This window comes from Balaenoptera borealis (assembly GCF_965194805.1).
Source record: "Balaenoptera borealis genome assembly, chromosome: 13".
Taxonomy (NCBI): domain Eukaryota; kingdom Metazoa; phylum Chordata; class Mammalia; order Artiodactyla; family Balaenopteridae; genus Balaenoptera; species Balaenoptera borealis.
In genome coordinates, this window is record NC_138870.1 from 100,022,626 (window position 1) to 100,041,746 (window position 19,121).

The following is a 19,121-nucleotide window of genomic DNA, read 5'->3' on the forward strand; positions in this document are numbered from 1 at the left end:
CTGCCGACTCCTTGCAGCCGAGATAAGGCCATTCCCCTACACTGCTGCATTCACCCTACAGGCACCAGGTTCTCAGACCGCCGCTGCAAGCCTGCTGGGACCATCACAGAAGAGCTTTCTTTTCAGTAAGTAGCCAAACAGAAATCTCAGTATTCCATGGAAAATCAGAGAGAAAAGGACTGAGAACGAAAGTCAAATCACCCCCCAAAATCAACTTATATATAAACTAACTTACACTGTATATGATGGTCTTAGAGTCTCTTCTTGTATTTGGGATCCTCCCACTTAGGAGGAAAAAAAGACATGCTCTGTCTCTAAGGAGCCAGGAGTTAATGTGACAGGGGTTTACTTGCATGGGATAACCTTCCATTGCCCCTACGTGTAAAACTCAGCTTCTCTCTGTGACTCCACACACAAGGCAAAGCAGCTTGACAGTGGGAGATGCAGGGGAAGCCTGACGCAGGCTCATGCTGGACACAGGCAGGGGACCCTGGTCTCAGCAGTGTGACTGCCTCCTAGGACCTAGGGCACTCAAATATGCAAGTGTGATTCCCTGGAAGTAAAAATCAACACAAAAACACCTTACTTCCTAGAGTTTTACAAAGAACTGAAAGTGAAGGAAAAAAAGAATAATATAACTTTAGGTGAGGAGGAAGAGATCCTATCTCCTCATTTTATTTATTTATTTTTTAAGTGTTGAGGGGTTTCCTTTTTTTAAAATATTTATTTATTTATTTGCGCCAGGTCTTAGTTGTAGTGGGTGGGCTCCTTTTAGTTGCGGCTCGTGGGCTCCTTAGTTGTGGCATGCGAACCCCTAGCTGCAGCATGCATGTGGGATCCAGTTCCCCGGCCAGGGATCGAACCTGGGGCCCCTGCATTGGGAGCACGGAGTCTTAACCACTGAGCCTCCAGGGAAATCCCCCTACCTCCTCATTTTCAAATGTATGTGCCCACAAGAACATACTGTATAATTCCCATCAGATAAAGAGAAGGCACAACTCTGTGCCAAGCGAGGCCAGGACAGGGACAGGCAGAGAGGGACAGAGCAGGAAGGGGTCACCAGGAATGCTTCTGAGCAGTGTTCTGTTTTTTGAGCTGTTATGGGTATGGTGTATTTTTGAAAATTCATTGGTATACACACGTATAATATGCACACTTTTATGTACATATATTTATACCTGAATAAAAAGTGTTTTAAGGGGCTTTCCTGGTGGCCCAGTGGTTAAGACTCCGCGCTTCTATTGCAGAGGACAGAGGTTCCATCCCTGGTCAGAGGAGATCCCACATGCCGCAGAGCAACTAAGCCCGTGTGCCACAACTACTGAGCCTGTGCTCTAGAGCCCGCGAGCCACAACTACTGAGCCCGTGCGCCTAGAGCTTGTGCTCCGCAACAAGAGAAGCCACCGCAATGAGAAGCCCGCGCACCGCAACGAGAAGCCCACGCACCGCAACAAAGAGGAGCCCCCGCTCACTGCAACTAGAGAAAGCCTGCGCACAGCAACGAAGACCCAACGCAATCAAAAATAAATAAATAAAATTGATTCTTTAAAAAAAAAAAAAATCTCGGTTTAGAAATTCCTTAATGGAAAAACACCAATAAAGCAAAGACCATATCAACAAAAGCCTCAATTATTTGACATGTGATTATCATTCACACTACTCAGAAAATTATGATACCACTTTCCCCTCATTCTCCCCACGAAGTCAACCCAACACAGACTTCACCGTACTCTGCCGCCAGCCTAGTTAAGTCAGTTACACCCTTACAGAGGTGCACACGCCACAGCAGCATCCTCTGTTCTGCAGGGAGGCTGGCCACTTCATCCCAGGGTTTGCTGCGGGACAGACAGGATCAGGAACTGAAGGTCTAATGGCCCTAAAGGTCATTTTGTCCTGTGGTGGACATTAAGGCTGGAAAAGGTTGAGCAACAAGTCAAAAGGCTTGTTGAGTACCAAGACAGGCTTTCTAAAACCAATGGCATGGCAGTTCTCTTTCAGAGTACGTTGTTTAACTAAGCTTAAGCAGCATAAAAATATGGTCACCAAAGCCTTTGTCTGGGGGTATTTTCTTCCACTAAGAAGGAATACACACCTGAGTTGTTCTAGCAAAGCAAGCTGATTGTCTACCTCTCCTTGCTATCAGCTAGCATGACAGAAAACTCTTCTTTGCCCCAGAGCCCCACTTAGCGCTCCTGGTTATGGGAGGGACAATCACAGCAAGGTTTAAGAGCCTCATGCTCTTTATTTTTTTTAAAATCCAACAAACAAAGGCTGCTCAATAAACATTTATATAGTGCTTACTTTATTTATGGTCAATCATGAAAATAACCCTATGAGGGTAAGTACTGTTACCTCCTCCATTTTCCAGGTGAGATAACTGAGGCACAGAGAAGTTATATTACTTGCCCTGTGTCCTGGAGCTGGTTCATGGCGAGGGCCAGGAATGAACCCCATGCAGTCAGCCTCCAAAGCCCAGCTGTTAACCACTACACCACACTGCCTCTCCATCTTGGCTTCCCTAAAGAATCAGAACTGGGTCTTGGATACAGCTGCTGCTTAATAAAAATTATATATGAACTGAATTAAGAACGCAGATAGCAGTAGGACTATGAAGTAGCGAGACCAGCTTTCCAGCATGGCCAGGGCACTTTCTCCCTCCTCATAACTTCAGCCACATCTCACCAGTGGGTGCCTGGCAGGAGGCAAGCTCTCCTGGCCCTCTGGCAGCTCTCCCATCCTGGGGCAGGGGTGCAGCCCCTGGAGGTGGTGCTGGGACAGAAACACTGCTCCAGGGAAACCCACCTGCTAACTTCTAGCATGTGGGGCCTAAACTGGTATTTCCAGTTCCAAACTGGTTTGTCACCAGACTTGAAACCATTGGGCATTCATTCAACAAACATTAGTGCCAGGCACAGTGCTTAGGGCCTCGGGGCCCCATGACTGAAAAGCCAAGGTCCCTTCCCTGCATTGCTCACAGTTTATGGTCACGGCAGAAGTGTAAATAAATTAAAATGGCACGAGCTGATAAATGCTAGAACCAACGTGCCCCAAGGGTTGAGGGAACAGCGTGAAGGGAGCAGTGACCCAGGGTGGGAAGGCTTCACAAAGCAGGGGACACAAGTGGGCTCTCCAAGAGCTTGCCACCAACCTACTCAAACCATGTGGATTAAGGCAGAAAAAAAATTCAGAAGCAGAGAGTCCAGCAAATTAGCTAAAGACTGCCAGGGTCATCCATTACCTCAGCCATCGTTACCAATGCACAACAGCAGGGGGATTCAAGTGAACAGCGGTTAACCTAGCAGAACTCACAGACATCAGGACAGCGTCTGACCACGCTACCTCTTCTACCTGATACCTTTGTTATATGACTGTCACGTGGTGAAAATGGCTGCCTCTACCGAGCTCTTTTAAAAGATCCCATAAGATAGGTACTACTAGTCCCCTTTTACAGAAGGGAAACCAGCACAGAGAAGTTAAGTGACCTGCCCAAGGTCACCCAGCTAATAATGGCAGAATGGGGATTCAAACTCAGGTTCACCTGATACTTCAAAGCCCATCCTCTTTCTGCCACACTCTTATGCCCCCCATGGAACTAGAGCTGTGAAGCAAACTAGGATATTTAGCAACAGGTCATGTCATATGGGGAAAGCGTAAAATCTCTATGATGTCAATTTCCCCCCATTCCTCTATTGGTCTGTCCTTGCTCTAATACTACACTTTAAAAAAAAATAGCTTTATTGAGGTATAATTCACATACCATACAACTCAGCCATTTAAAGTGTACAATTCAATGGTTTTTAGTATATTCACAGATATGGCAAACATCACCCCAATTTTAGGACATTTTCATCATCTCAAAAAGAAACCCTGTACTCTTTAGCAATCGCCCCTCTCCCTACCCCACCATGCCTTCCCCCAGCTCTAAGCAACCACTGCCTCTTACAAGGTGACTCTTTCTGTGTTTTTTTGTTTGTTTGTTTTTTGGCCACACCACAGGGATCTTAGTTCCCCAACCAGGGACCGAACCCGTGCTCCCTGCAGTGGAAGTGCAGAGTCCCAACCCCTGGACCGCCAGGGAAGTCCCACAAGGTGATTCTTAAAGAGGTTATGGGCACCCAGTAATTGGGTTGTTAATAAAACAGTGCAAATTGCAGTTCTGTGCTTTATTCCTCCCAACTGGGCTAAAGCTAACAGCTGAGCCAGAACAGAGCCGGACAAGAGCCAGACGACTCAGAGGCAGAGGCTGGGGTGGGAGGCGGGGGTGCCTGGCGGCCCCATGCTACATGTGCTCCACGGTTCACATGTCTCGGAACTTAGCAAGCCCTAAATGCAGAGCCAAGCGGCCCAGCGCCAGCAGGGATGGCACAAGTCATGCAAAAGCCCTAGAAGAGCCTCTCTAGTCACAAGACTTTAAACCATTCGGAATGCCCATCCCCCCATCTCCAGATAGACAAACACCAAGATCATATCGGCTGCCACAAGCTAAGGGTCACCAGAATAGTGTTGCTCTGAGAAGCCAAACCACTTAAGGACTAACAAGACTCAAGGCTCTGATGAAAAGGTGACACCCCTAAAATCTCGGTTTGTTTATTTGCTCTTCCTCTCAGCCTTCCTCAAGTGCTGAGGAAAGCTGGGGGAAGAGGGTATTACAAACAGACTATGCGTATACTCCTGCAGAGCCCTGATTTCTCTGCCACACTTCTCCATACAGGACATCAAAAAACAACCGTGGGCAGCATCATCGACACGCAGTGGAAAACTACTTGGCGCTTAAAAGGAATGAGCCACTGACAGAAGTAACATGAGGGAAACACAGAAACATCATGGTGAGCAAAAGAAGCCAGATGCAAAAGATACACACCGGGTGTCTCATATTTACATGAAATTCTAAACCAGGCAAAACTCACCTAGGGTGACAGATCAATGTATGCCTGGGGCTGGGGACAGGGGGGCTGACTGCACGGGGGCACAAGGAACTTTTTGAAATGATGGAAATGTTCTATGTCTTGATTAGGACAGTGGCTACACAGGCGTATCTATTTGTCAAAGCCTCTAAATGAGGGCATTCAGTTGTATGTTAATTAATATCTCAGTAAAGAGAAAAGGGAGGGGAGGAGGGGGAGCAGACAGGACAGGAGAGAAGAAGAAGAAAGAAAAAGAGGAGGAAAGGAGCCCTCTGCAGAACTTGAAAAACAGAACTTTCTCCTGCTCCCAGCATCTGCATCAGCGGTACAACAGCGACTGACATTCACCAGGAATTGAACTTCAAGGTCCTCTGGTTCAAAGGCCAAATGAAATAAGTTCTGTGTAATGTTAGCACTAAGTATATTTTATTAGGTCTCAATTCTTAGAATAATTGATCCTCTAACACACACAAATGATTCTGATGAGCCCGAATGGTCCACTTTCTAACCAGATTAGCTCAGTTCTCTCCATCATCACTGCAGTAAAATTTGATAATGCCAGTCAGCAACTTAGAAATGGCAGCTCTCAGTGACAAGTTTCAATAGTTGACAGTCAGTAAATAAGTAAAATCTAAGAACGATAATTACAGGTATTAGCTTTTCCTTTTTTTTTTAATTGATAAGTAAATCTTAAATTCTAGAAACCTACCATGTTCATAAATGGGTTATGTAAAAACATTCTGATCTTTTTGTTGTTTTTGTTTTTTGGTTGGGGAGAGGGTAGTGGCTATGTTCGAATCTTACTGGTTAGCCTTTCATATTTTTCATGAGCCAAGACATAAACAGAGCCATCTTACCTTTACTCTTCTCACATAATGTACATAAAAAGGAATAAACAAAGCCAAATTTCTATCACTCTCTATCAAAGAAGTTGCCAGGACAAGCTAAGTACCAGTTCTATCTTTGGCAAAGTTAAAATAAAAAAAAGGTTAAAACATTTTATATAAGCTTCTTTGCTTCTCTGACACTTGCTCAAAGCTTAAAAAAAAAAAAAAAAAAAAAGAGAAAGAAAATATGAAGCCAGGCTAATTAAAGCAGAAAGCCCAATTAAGAAAAACTTCAAAGCACCAATGTGATAGAAAAAAACACGTTAATTTCTTTCCTTATGCATTTTATAAAATGCCAGCATGAGAAGCAACACCTGGAATTCTAACACAACATCTCAGTGGTTAGGATGTCATACAGCTCCTGCCGCTGCCCCCCAGTCCCGGGAACAGCTCGAGCCTTCTTTGGGCAACACACCCAAAGAAGAAGGTCTGAATTCAAAAAAAGAGTGGTGAGCAGAGTTTGTGGTGAGTTTTGGCGTATTTTCAGGAATAGAGTTAAAGATATGCTGTGCTAATGTTTTATTAGGGGCTTATTGGTGTCATTTCCCCCCTCATTTATTTACATGTACGCTCTCTCTGCTAGACTCTGTAAGTCACAAGCTAAATAATTCACCACACTTTTCCTTAAGCAGCTTAGAGTTCAGCAGGGTAGACAGACAAGCCCCCAGAGGACCACACAGTGTGACAAGTGCTACGTAACAGACCTAGGCAGGAGTGAAGGGGGTTTGGGGGTGGGAGGCTGGGAAGAGATGTGGGAAGACTCCCCAGGAGAGGGGACTCTGAGCTGAGTCAGGTAAGAAGGGGTTGTGTCACTCTGCACCTCTGGCTATGGCTTCCTCTTCCCCAGGGGAGAGGGCAGGGCACCATATGAAAGCTCCAACTTCACTGACCAGTGCCTTTCATTAAGGGCATGTGAACTAAAATATTGCCTGCCATATCAGTAAACAAAGGATGTTACAGCCATCAAGCCACCACATTACAGCGGCCCGACGGTGAGCCCTGAAGGAACTCAGGATAGAAACAAGATGCCCACCATCTAGCAGTCAATTGCCTCAGCCAACCCCGATGATGCACCCCGAGGAGACTCAGGATGAGAAAGCACAGGATGCTGGCCCCATGTAGCTGAGGTGCATATCAAAGGAATGATTTCAGTGAGCCCAGACTCTTGCATCTTCCCACACATAGAAAAGTGCTAAATTCCTTAACTTGAGATATCTGGTTTTCTTTTATTAACAGTAACCCTTTGATGTTCCGACTACCTGGTCTTTTGTTACAAAAACTCCATATATCCTGGCTCCCCACTGAGCCTCTTTGGAACAGTTTCTCAGCGTTATCTGAGAAGCTGTGTCCCAAGCGTGAAGTTCTCAGAATGTCCACCAAATAAAACATAACTCTCAACTTTTAGGTTGTGCATTTTTTTTCGGTCAACAGGTAGAATCACCCAACTTAAGGCTGCCAACTTTATTCTGTCCACTAAGGACGTTAAGAAAAGAGAAAACCTAGCACTTAGCATTATTCCATTTCAAAGGCATTTTAATAATAATTTTTAAAAGGTATTTTAACACTAAAATGTGGGTCCATACAACTTCAGAATAAACGAAAAGCCTCAAACTAAGTGTCTTTAGCTTAAACAATGATTATACTGTTGATATTTTAGCGGCACAGCAGTAAAAATACCATCATAAACTTGTGTTTGGAAACCCTGCAAACAGAGGATAAAATTAGGGACTGTTTTATGACATTTTATATAAATTTGCCAGGATCTTTACATACAATGATTCTACACTTCATGATAGCCCTACAAGGTGGGAGTACTGTCCCTATTTTTCAGATGAGGAAATTACGGCCGACGGGGCAGTGGCTGTGCATGGGCAGAACTGCTACACTTGGTTCCCTCTGACAGCGGAGCCTGTCCTGGGCCCCACAAACACTGAGTAGGAGCGTTCTAGGTGACCTCTGAGGTCCTTATCAGATACTAAACATCTATTTTATTGCTGTTGCTTTGGGGATAGCAAAGGAAGCCACCTTTTACTTATTTATTTATTTTTGATAGTCCCAAACAACCAACTCAAATCCTTTGTGAAACCAGGAGAGGTATAAATATGTAAATAAATGAACGTGATCCCAAGCACTCCAGAATGCTACCATTACCTTCTCCTTTCTCCTTCCCCATTTTGGACCTGTGCTAGGGATAAGATGGGAAAGATGGAAAAGATCAAGAACCCCATGTGCCAAGAAACTGGAAACATTTGAACTCTTATTCAAGATTTTCAATCCTGTACTTCAATTTGGCATGTAATAAGAATACATTAAGTGTTTAATAAATGAATGAGTCTAAAGCTCGCAGGCACTGTTGAGTGTTATAGAAAGTCAACTTAAAAGACATGGTCTCTAACCTCTAAAAGCTTCCATTCTCAGTCTGAAATATGACTATAAATATAATACAAACTTAGAAGTGTATCTTGTTTTACAAACTTTACGTTTTTCTTCTACTTTCACCATTTAAAATGGAAGTCTACTATACGAAACAGTCTTTTAACACAATGTTCCCAGTCATACTCTGGCACGGGTCACGATCCTGCCGTGTGAGGACACAGGCCAGGTAACCATTGGAGGCAGGTCCCCTACAGGGCCATCCACAGACTTCTGCGTGAGAAAAGCAGCACTGAGTGTGGGCAGAGGTGAGCAGATGCAGGATCTTGGCCAGTCTGTAAGCTTCCTGTGCCTCTACCTGTAACATGAAGACGGCCTCAATAACCACCTCAGGGCTTGGGGAGACCGAATGAGATAAGGTACACGTAGTGTGTTTTTCAATGGTAGCCATGGAGATCACCTCCTGATGACAGAACTGGACGCTCCAGAGGATGCTGGTCACAACTAAAGTCAGGGAAGGGTCAAAGGGGCCTCTCCAAGAGTAGGGCTGAAACACAGAAGGCACATACTCAGGCAGCAGCAGCATAAGGTTAACCCCCAGGAAATTCAGAGAGTAGGCAATCAGTAAATGTCGGAAAATCAATGAATCAATGCCATAACAATCCAAATGGAAACGAACTCACAATGACCACAGGAATGGAGTATGGATACGGAGAGGCTGGTTCAGAAGGTCTCATGAAGGAAGATAAAGTGAGGGAACCCTGCCAAGAGGCTGACCGGGCTGAGCACCTGGCGGGAGTCACAGGGAGAGAGCAAGCCACTCAGCCTGGCAGTGGTCACTTTGCATTTGTGACAGGTGACCCACCCTAAGATGAGGGACATGTATCTCCCATGTGTGAAACTAAGCTAAAGACGGACAGGTTACAAAACAGTTTAAATATTATGACCCCATTTGTTTTGCTTTGTTTTGTTTTTAAAGTTGCTATCCTTTAATCATACCAAAAAGTTAGCCCTAATTTGATAAAATATCAAACAGAAAAACTGATTAATCTCACTGATATCTTATAGGCAGAGATGCTATTGAAAATGTCCAGCATTTGACAGGCAAAGGGGATGAAGCACATAATAACAGATTTGAAAAAATATGGAACGCTTCACGAATTTGCGTGTCATCCTTGCACAGGGGCCATGCTAATCTTCTCTGTATCATTCCAATTTTAGTATATGTGCTGCCGAAGCGAGCACCCCCGTTTGTTTTTAAAAATCACATTTGTGTGTGTGACTTTAACAATCTGGAGAAGTGTACATCTAGGTATTGACAGTGATTTTCTCTTTTGAAAACCTATATTTGTACTTTACAAAGTACATGTACTGATTTTATAATGAAAAAATAAATGAGTTCCTTTAGGAGTTTTTAAAACCAGAGAGACGATGCCAAGGCTGGGTTCAAAAGGGCTGTCCAGATCCCCACTACTGAGAGGGGGTTCAGGACCACAACTCGCAGAAGTCCTCTGTAAACCGACAGATACAGCGAGGTCACGGGCAAACCCCTGCCTGCAGGGCATGTCACCTCCTGCAGCTGGCTTCACCAACTGTGCAATATTTCTTGGGGGAAAGAGGAGGGACGGGATTCCTGAGCACTCCACAAAATTTATTCCATAAAGTCTGAGATTTTACAAACCATTTCTGTAAAGAAACACAAGTTCCAGGAAGAGTTAAGACTCTCCAGCTGCGCTGAAAAGCAGCAGGTGCTGGCCCCAGCCTCAAGCCAGAAATCTCATCCACAGTGTGGAAGTTCTTTAAAACCTCCACATCACATGAATTAATTCCATGCAGAGGCAGGTCTAAGGGAGACAATCTGGTATATAATCAAGTCTCAGTTTGCTGGATGAAGAGAACCAAGTGAAAGGCCCCATCCCTAGCGCCATCCACACACAGGCAAGGACGAGACTTAGGCTCTCAACAGCCAGACCGCCCCTTCCCTAAGAGGGGACAGTGCCTCTGACAGCTCACATGACTGGTGACCACCAAACGCATTCAATTAACATACACACACAAAGCTGTCATAAAGGCCTGAAACAGGTAAGAAGAGACAAACCTACACACCGGGAGTAGGGCTGGGGGTAACTGTATAAACAGTCACAAGTTAGTACTAACTTCCAGAGCCAACATCTTCTTAAAGTGTGACACCACCAAGTGTGCTTATTATACATCATGACAATGTTCACTTTTACAACTCATAACTCGGTGACTGTGTTTGCAGGTTAACTGAGGGAGCACAAAGACAGCAAGTTTATCCAGATCCTGGGTCACTTTGTGCTTGTTCCCTCAGTATACCCTTCACAATCCACTCACAATCCCCCACCTCTTAGAAAGTGTCTTGGGGTTCAGGAGGAGGGGCTAGGATCTTTAAATGGAATCAGTATTTCTCTACTACATTCACTGAAAGACCAGACTCACAATTTGTAAGGTCAAATTGCTGCACATATAAGAAATAGGCCGCATCCAAATTCATTAGATTCAAATGTTCTTTACAGTAAATTAGTGACAACAGTCAAGATTTTCTTTCTATTCCATAAATATATTCCAAGTAATTTGTAACCTCATTTTAATTGGAATTATTGTCTGATGGCACACTAATGATTTTTCTTCTTCAAAGATGTTAAGAAATATTATTACATAGTTATTAGCAGTACCACTTAACATTGGTTTAGATGCAAGTTTTTCTTCCTATCCGGGCCTTGAAGAGGAAACAAATACATTTAAGATGAGTAACAGCCTGAACAACTCTGGCAACAATCAACATCATAACACCTACACTATCAAAAACAACCTGGGATTCATTATAGCTGTAGATTGGAAATGTTTTTCTCTCTCTTTTTTTTAGATCTATTTATTTATTTATTTTGGCTGCGTTGGGTCTTTGTTGCTGCATGCGGGCTTTCCCTAGTTGCAGTGAGCCAGGGCTACTCTTCATTGCGGTGCACAGGCTTCTCATTGGGGTGGCTTCTCTTTGTTGTGGAGCACGGGCTCTAGGCACGCAGGCTTCAGTAGTTGTGGCACGTGGGCTCAGTAGTTGTGGCTTGTGGGCTCCAGAGCGCAGGCTCAGTAGTTGTGGCACACGGGCTTAGTTGCTCCATGGCATGTGGGATCTTCCCGGACCAGGGCTCGAACCCATGTCCCCTGCGTTGGCAGGCAGATTCTTAACCACTGCGCCACCAGGGCAGCCCTTTCTCTTTATTTTTTATCAAAAATGTTAAACATATAAAAAAGAGAGACTAGAACAATGACCCCTAGTGTCAACAATTATCAACACATGGCCAATCTTGTTCCACCTATGATTATGAAAATTGTTAAATGCTCACAGAAGCATGCAACTCAAATACATCTTTACTTGACCCTGCAGGTCCACAGCACGCATCCTCATGCTGGGAAGAGGCACAAAGCAAGAAGAGCAGGGGCCTTGGCCTGAAAGGACTAGCAACCCAGTGGGGAACCAGAGCCACATAAAACATGTATAAAATCAAGGAATAAAAATACTAAGCCTGCAAGGTGAACCTCTGCAGTGATAAGCCATGCTGACGTCACTGTACTCCCTGATACGATACAATGAGGACAGCACTTCACCTCTGCATATTCTTCACCCAAACTCATCAGGCCAGTCTAACAATGTGAAAAACACCAGGCAAACCCATACTGAGGGCCATTCCACAAAATATCTGACTAGCACTCTTCAAAACTGTCAAGGTCATGAAAAATAAGGAAAGACAGAAAGTGTCACAGATGGAGGAGACTAAGGAGCCATGAGGACTAAATGCAGTGTGATATCCTGGACTGGATCCTGGAACAGACCGAGAACCTCACTAGGGAAACTAGTGAAATCCAAGTAAAGCCTGTAGTTTATTTAATAACACTGTCCGATGTTAATTTCTTAATTCTGACAAATGTGTCATGTTTAGGTTAAGTTAACATTAGGGAAAACTGGGTGAAAGGTACGTGAAGAATCTCTGTTTTATCTTTGCAACTTTACTGTATATCTAAAATTTTTTCCAAAATAAAGTTTATTACAAAAATAATAATATAAAAAATTTAACTGGCTAATGAATATTCATCATATCCCTCACAAGAAGGAGTCAGTGACAATGTAGTTTTCATTTCAAAATTCAGCCTGGGAAGATGAAACCTAAAGAAACAAAGCAATTTGTTAAGAAGTCTCAAAGAAAGTAAGCACCTTGAAATGAAGGCAGGGCCCTCGGCCACACCAGGTGATTGGTGGCAGCACACCACTGGGGAACCTGTGACTGTGATAATGAACTGGGCTGACAGCCAGAAGTGACTTCCTAACCTTGAGGCTGCCCCTGCCTGGTCTCCCGCCCCACCCAGAGCAGTGCTGGTCAGGCGCCAACCCAGTCTCCTTGTACCACCCTAAGCTGCCCCCAGCCTCCCCCCAGTCCTCTCCCCCCGAGCCCACCCTCACAGCACCAGCACCTCTCTTCATTCACTCAGCAATCTCTGAGGGGCTGCAGGTTACCACTAAGCTGAAAGCAATAAAAGGAGGCGGTATTACAAGCCACTACATAATAATTCATTTTAAAAAAAATAGTAGTTTATCTAGAGCAAAGATGACCTGTGATCAGAACTGTACACCAGGAGACCTGAAGCTGCAGCCCTGAACAAGGGAGGGGCTGGACGCAGCAGCAGCGGCAGCACCCTACCTTCAGTCTCTCTGACCTGGAGACCACGCGTGGAACAACCGAGCCTACGAGCGCTCACTCGTGCTTCTACATAGCTTTGTACGTGCTTCTTTATAACAGCACCATCCTCCATTTGAAACAGGACACAATTCTAGGAATGAAAGTACAGACTGGATTTTCAAACTAAGAACAGCATGTGGGGATTTCATTCATTCTGAAGCAGATTTAAGATGACTTTTGTGGCTGGGAGCAATGCAAAAGTAAACACCCGTGGCAGAGCAGCCGGATGTCTGCCTTAGCGCAGAAGCAAACGTGTCTTGCGCTTGAATGTCAGCCCAAATAAGAACTTATATGAAATATTCCTGCCCAAAATGCCCTGCAACAAAATTACTGAAAGACAAAGAGAGGAAACCAGCACTGATGTTTTTAAAATAATCTTAAAATAAGATGACAATCTAAAAAAGTTGTACTTGTTCTCCATAACAATTTGAAAATGAACACAATCTGCCATGTTTCTCATCGATGAGGCAATCCCTCCTCAGCAACTTCATTATTTCTGCTTATCCAGTAATTGAAGAGCGTCTTACAAAATGCAAGTCAAAACTCCCCCAGTGCCCTGAAGTATGCAACTAGGAATCTGGCCAAGACTGTCACTGCTCAACAGCCCTCCACTGAGACTTCACCCTTTAACGTCACATTAAGAAAAAGGCTACATATGCTTCCCCCATTCATTTTTTTAATGTTTTCTTAAACTAGAAACTTTCCAAATACGCCTTGGACTCTTTACACATTTGTCAGTTTTGCACAGTTCATGGGAAAGCTCTCAGGCCACACGCCTGTGGCTCCAGCAGGTTTGACAAGCCCCGCACCAGTGCCAGGCGTGGTCCCCTTCCCCAGATAGCCGGTGGGATGAGTGTTCCCCTCTCTGAGCTGCTGTGGAAGCAGGTTGTTGTACTCCATCCAATCTTAGGCCTGTGCCTGTCCCCCCCTCCTCCCTTCCCCATCCTGTCTCACTGCCCTCGTTTCCTTGGCACCTAGGACAGGGCTTAGTACCTAGGGGCACAGCATATACCAAAAGAAGGAAAAAAAAAAAAAAAATCCATGAGAGAAATGGCAGCTTCGCCCTTGGGCATGTACAGCTCAGGTGTGAATGCCAAGACTCCGGAATAGAAGTGCACCTCAACTCGAAGCCTAGAACAAATCCCAGCTCACAACCTACCGGCTGTGGCCTCACAAAGTGATTTCACTCTGAGTCTCAGTTTCCTCGACTGTAAAAAGACCAGCCCCTCCCACCCCTTTTCTTTCTCTCTCCATCCCAGACCAACACAAGGTAGCCAGGTGGAGCAAGCGTGTCTGCTCTACGGAAGAAGCTGACCTTTGCGGAGTCTGTGCCAAAGCCTGGAACACAGTCAGGGAAAGTCAGCACGTCCCCCGGCTAGCGCGGCATCTGCTGCGCGCACCATATCCTCCGGACCTGTTACAAATGCTGAGCACACTCGACCCCAGAGGCCGCAAGTCTACTCCTATATAAACCTTAGAGAAATGAGTGCGCCAGGAGACCTGTACAAAGAAGGTTCATAACCACAGTACTCCTACTGGTCAAAAAAAATGGAAGCAACGCAATACCTGCTGACAGGAGGATGATAAATTGTGGTCTATGCATGTGACGGTTAAGTTTACGTGTCACGAAATACCCAGATATTTCATCAAACATTATTCTGGGTGTTTCTGCAAGGGTGTTTTCTGATAAGATTAACATTTTAATTGGTAAAATAGATTGCCCTCCAAAATGTTGGCGAGCCCCAATCCAATCACTTGAAGGCCTGGATAGAACCAAAAAGCCAACCCTCCCCAAGTAAGAGGGAATTCTCCACCTGTCAGCCTGCAGTCTTCATTTGCACCATCAACTCTCCCGGGTCCCTAGGCTGCCAGCCTTTGCAGGGAACTGGAACTGCACTACCGGCTCTCCTGGGCTCGAGCCTGTGCTGAGTTGAGTTTGCTAGTCTCCATAATCACGTGAGCCAATTCCTCAAAATAAATCTCTTTCTGTACATATATAGATCCTATCGCTTCTCTTTCTCTGGAGAACCCTAATACAATATACACGGTGGAATATTATTCAGTAGTAAAAATGAAATTCGCAGATTACTTGATTCCCTTTTGATACAGCTCATAAAAACTGAATATATTATTTATAGACACATATATATGTGTGTAAGTGTTCTCTGTTTTAAAAAAGCAAGAGAATGATCAAATATCCTGGAATACCTCTGCCCCTGGCAGGAAGCCCCAACCAAGAGCCTCCCTGTGGTGCACAATGGTTTCAAGCTGGGAGGCTGGTTTTGAGGTTTTTATAATTATGCTTCGAAACTTACATATCCATCACCGATTGTTTACATAAATTTTAAGCTAATAAAGCATTTCTAAACTAGAGGCAAAAAAGAAAAGTGCTACAAGAAAGACCCAAGGAAAAAAACACAGGTGTTCAACAAATGCCAGGCCAAAATCAGACCAATGCTGAGACCCGCCCCTCCCACCCAGGCTTTCCAGGCCAGTCTGGAAGGTCTAATCTGACCTGTACCCCTCCAGGGTTCAGATCATTCAGGCCTTCCCTCCTTCTCTCACGTTGAGAACATTGGTCCACTTATTTTGCATGCGGAAGAGGAAGGGGAAGGTTAGAAATTACGACTGGGCTAATTCCTTGCAGAGAGAAAACAGAACCATGTGCACCTGCGAGGCTAAGCCACCTGCTGCTGACCCTCGGTGCCCTAGATGTCATACTTGGTTCCCAGTGCTCCTACTACTACAACAAAACTGCTCCCCTGGCCATTTAGAGGTGGCTTGTTACTTTTTGCAATCCTCTTCCCCCCTTGACCCCAGGGATTTATTCCTGGTTCCTGCAGGGTGAGGGCAGAAGCCACACCCACGGTGCAATGGGAAGGGTAGGCCTTAGGGACAGGTGGTCATGTTCTCCAGACAGAAGAGAAACCCAGGGCCAGCTCAGGCTGGACAGACACTGCCACAGCGGCTCCTCTGGCCCCTCTCCCCACAAGCGTGCCAAGTCCACAGGATCATCTGGGGATTCATAGATGTGAGGGAAGAGTGCTGCATGCAGGCCTCCCCGTCATGCCTAGAGTTTAATTAAATGGCCACTTAACGTGCTCGCTGCTGAGTTCTGGTATTTCTGTACTTGCTCTATGACCACTTTTCTTAGATTTTTATTAGGATTAGCTGCAGAATTTTATTATATGCCTTCCAACCATCTGCTGATTTAGTCAACGTAGGTTTTCTTTTTGTGAAGTGAATTGTTATGCATGACATTTAATTGAGCACTTACTATGCACCAAGCCCTGCTCTAACCACTTTACATGTAATATCCCATTTAGTCCTGACACCAACTCTGTACGATGGCACTCTTCTTGTCCTGCTAATTTTACAGATAAGGAGATTGAAGCTCAGGGAGATTAAACAATTTGGCCAAAGTCAGAGTTAGTACATAGCAGGACTGTGATACACTATATGCTCTAAGCCCTGGGCCACAGCTTTCTCCAGCTGACACAATTCCTCACATGAGGCTACCCTTGTACTTCTGGAATAAACCTTGCTTGGTCATGGAGAATTAATCTTTTACTACACTACTGTATTCAAGTTATTGTTTTACTTAGAAACATATTTAGAAATGTTGCAGATATATATATATAAACATATATATGCACACACACATAGGAAATTGGTCTATAGCTTTCTCTAGATAATAGATGGAACAGGAAATAGGAAACCTAAACACTATAAAGAGATAAGCATATTTGACTACATAAAAATCTTCAAATTTTATGGAAAAAGACATCTAAACAAAGGAAAAACAAATCATAGAAACAGTAGCCAGGGGGATTGTTGTATCTGCAATACTAACAACAAAGGATTTATAGCCCAATATACAAAACCTCCTAAAAACTGAAAAGAAAAACAATTCAATGCCGGGGGCGGGGGTTGGCGGGGGAACGACAAAAAGCATGTACATAGAATTCACAGAAGAAGAAGAAATACTAATGGCCAATAAACATGTGAAGTGATGCTCAACTTCACTAGTACTCAGGAAAATATAAATTAAAATAACAATGGGAGGGAACTCCCTGGCAGTCCAGTGGTTAGGACTTGGCGCTTTCACTGCCTGGCCAGGTTTGATCCCTGGTCAAAAAAAAAAAACCAAATAAAAACAATGGGATATGAATTTTACCCATCACATTAGGAAAAAAAACATCTAGTGCTGGTGGAAATGCCCAGTAAATGGTGTCCTCATACACTGTTGGTGTATGTCCTACAAAAAGGCTGAAGCTATTCAATCTGGCCTAACTTCCAGAAACTACTGACCTGGAGAGATACCCAGAGTATAGCATTCATTCATTCACTCAACAATAAACACCTACCACATGCAGAGCACTTTGTTAGATCTTTGTTCTGAGAGAGCTTAAAATCAGGAGCGTAAAAGCTAAAGGGAAGTGAAAACAGCAAGTTGCTGAGTGATGCCTACAGTATTACTCCTTTTATTAAAACACACACTGATGTTTGTGAGAGCCTGGAGGAAGTTGTGAAGGCTCTGCTACACTGAAGTGGTCAACGCTGGTTCATCTCAGACTGTTGGTGTTGGAGGTTTATTACCATCTTGCTGTGCATACATCTTTTTTGTTTCGCTTGGCATGAGCATATAGCAAAAAATACAATAACCTGTAACTTTGAGAAATCTAATAAAGAATATTGCAAACAGCTGTCATTGCACACAACAAAGAAGAGCACAAGGTCCACATCAAGTTGGCGGCAGAGCCAAGAGTCCACCCTCTGTCCGGCTGACTGACTGCAAAGCTGGGCTCTTCACTCCAGATGATGTCGTTTCTCCTCACTTGAGTTCACCCACCCACACAGGGCAGAACTCAGGAAGGCTGCTATGCTCATGCGGGCAGTAAGTTTCGGGAGGCAGTCTGGCAACATTTCTTGAATTCATAAGAATCACATATTTCTTGAGCTCCTATGGGTGATGTGCTATGTTTTTTTGCCTCTAGAAGCTCAGGTGGACTCACTGGAGATAATACAAAAGTGCATTTGCTATCAGGATGCATCCTGGCCTTTGGTTAATGTGTTATCCATTTCATGGGCACTCTACAAAGTGTTTCCCAACAGGCTGCTCTTTGTCCAGCACCCATTCCTCCTCCTTCTGGCAACAACATTCCAACTGGGCTTTGAGGAATCCCCCACCCCCTGGAAACAATCTCCTCCCCAGCTCCTCTGCAGGGTCCCTCTGGGTCTGTGAAGCTACCTTACCCAACGTCTCCCAAGGAAGTGCTTTTATGCTCAGGTTAGCTTAGCACCACAGAACTGTGACCAGTATATTGTTTCCTGACTGAAAGGAACACCATCCCTCTTGAGGAACCCCCAACAACAGGGGTATAATGAAGCTTTGTCACTTAGGAGAAATAGCAAGTGCTTCTACAAAGGATAGACAAAGAAACCTCAAAAGCCTTCAGATGTTCTTACCACTGCCTAAGGCCCAGTGACAGTTACATCTGTTTATATCTCTACTAACGGAAAAATATTCAACTAAAGACAGAAAGAAATGAATGGCCCAGGTCAAATACCTGCTTCTCCATGAATTCTCTGATCCCTTCCTGCTGGGAGTACATGCTGTCTCTGAAGGCATCTGCCGCTTTTTAACTTGTGTTACAGATTCTGAAATACAGAAATTGTCCCCACCAGGCTGGAAGCTTCCTAAGAGCAGAATCCCTGTCTAATTTACTAAAAGACCCCCTTGGCATTGTGGCCTCATGTGACAAACAGAACCGCATGTTGCCCAGTGTGCTAAACAAGTGTTTGTCCCCAAACCTGTTTATGTCAATTGTACATATAAATTGCAGGGACTGCTCTGGTAGCACAGCGGATAAGAATCCGCCTGCCAATGCAGGGGACATGGGTTTGAGCCCTGGTCCGGGAGGATCCCACATGCCGCGGAGCAACTAAGGCCGTGCACCACAGCTACTGAGCCTGCACTCTAGAGCCCGCGTGCCACAGCTACTGAAGCCCGCGCACCTAGAGCCCATGCTCCGCAACAAGAGAAGCCACCGCAATGAGAAGCCCGTGCACCGCAACAAAGAGTAGCCCCCGCTCACCGCAACAAGAGAAAGCCCGCGTGCAGCAACAAAGACCCAACACAGCCAAAAATAAATAAAATTAAATCTTAAATAAATAAATGCATATGTACTTATAAATATATA

General features: G+C 44.6%; 1 protein-coding gene and 2 long non-coding RNA genes across 5 annotated transcripts in view; 2 read left to right on the forward strand and 1 right to left on the reverse strand.

The window, feature by feature from the left end:
• Positions 1–19,121, forward strand: part of LOC309610184 — a 281,821-nt gene that overhangs the window by 233,114 nt on the left and 29,586 nt on the right. The gene's annotated exons all lie outside the window — the stretch shown is intronic.
• The window catches only part of PACSIN2 (protein kinase C and casein kinase substrate in neurons 2), a 136,538-nt gene that overhangs the window by 89,444 nt on the left and 27,973 nt on the right, over positions 1–19,121 (reverse strand). The window contains exon 2 of one of the 3 annotated variants that reach the window (XM_082352640.1): positions 18,489–18,579. The exons of the other annotated variants lie outside the window; for them this stretch is intronic. The gene's annotated coding sequence lies outside the window, so the exon portion shown is untranslated. The remainder of the gene's footprint in view (positions 1–18,488; positions 18,580–19,121) is intronic. 3 annotated transcript variants of the gene reach the window in all.
• LOC309610178 lies at positions 2–14,135 on the forward strand. Its single transcript, XR_014233764.1, has 3 exons — positions 2–125; positions 1,248–7,408; positions 7,449–14,135. It is a non-coding gene; the product is annotated as an uncharacterized lncRNA (long non-coding RNA).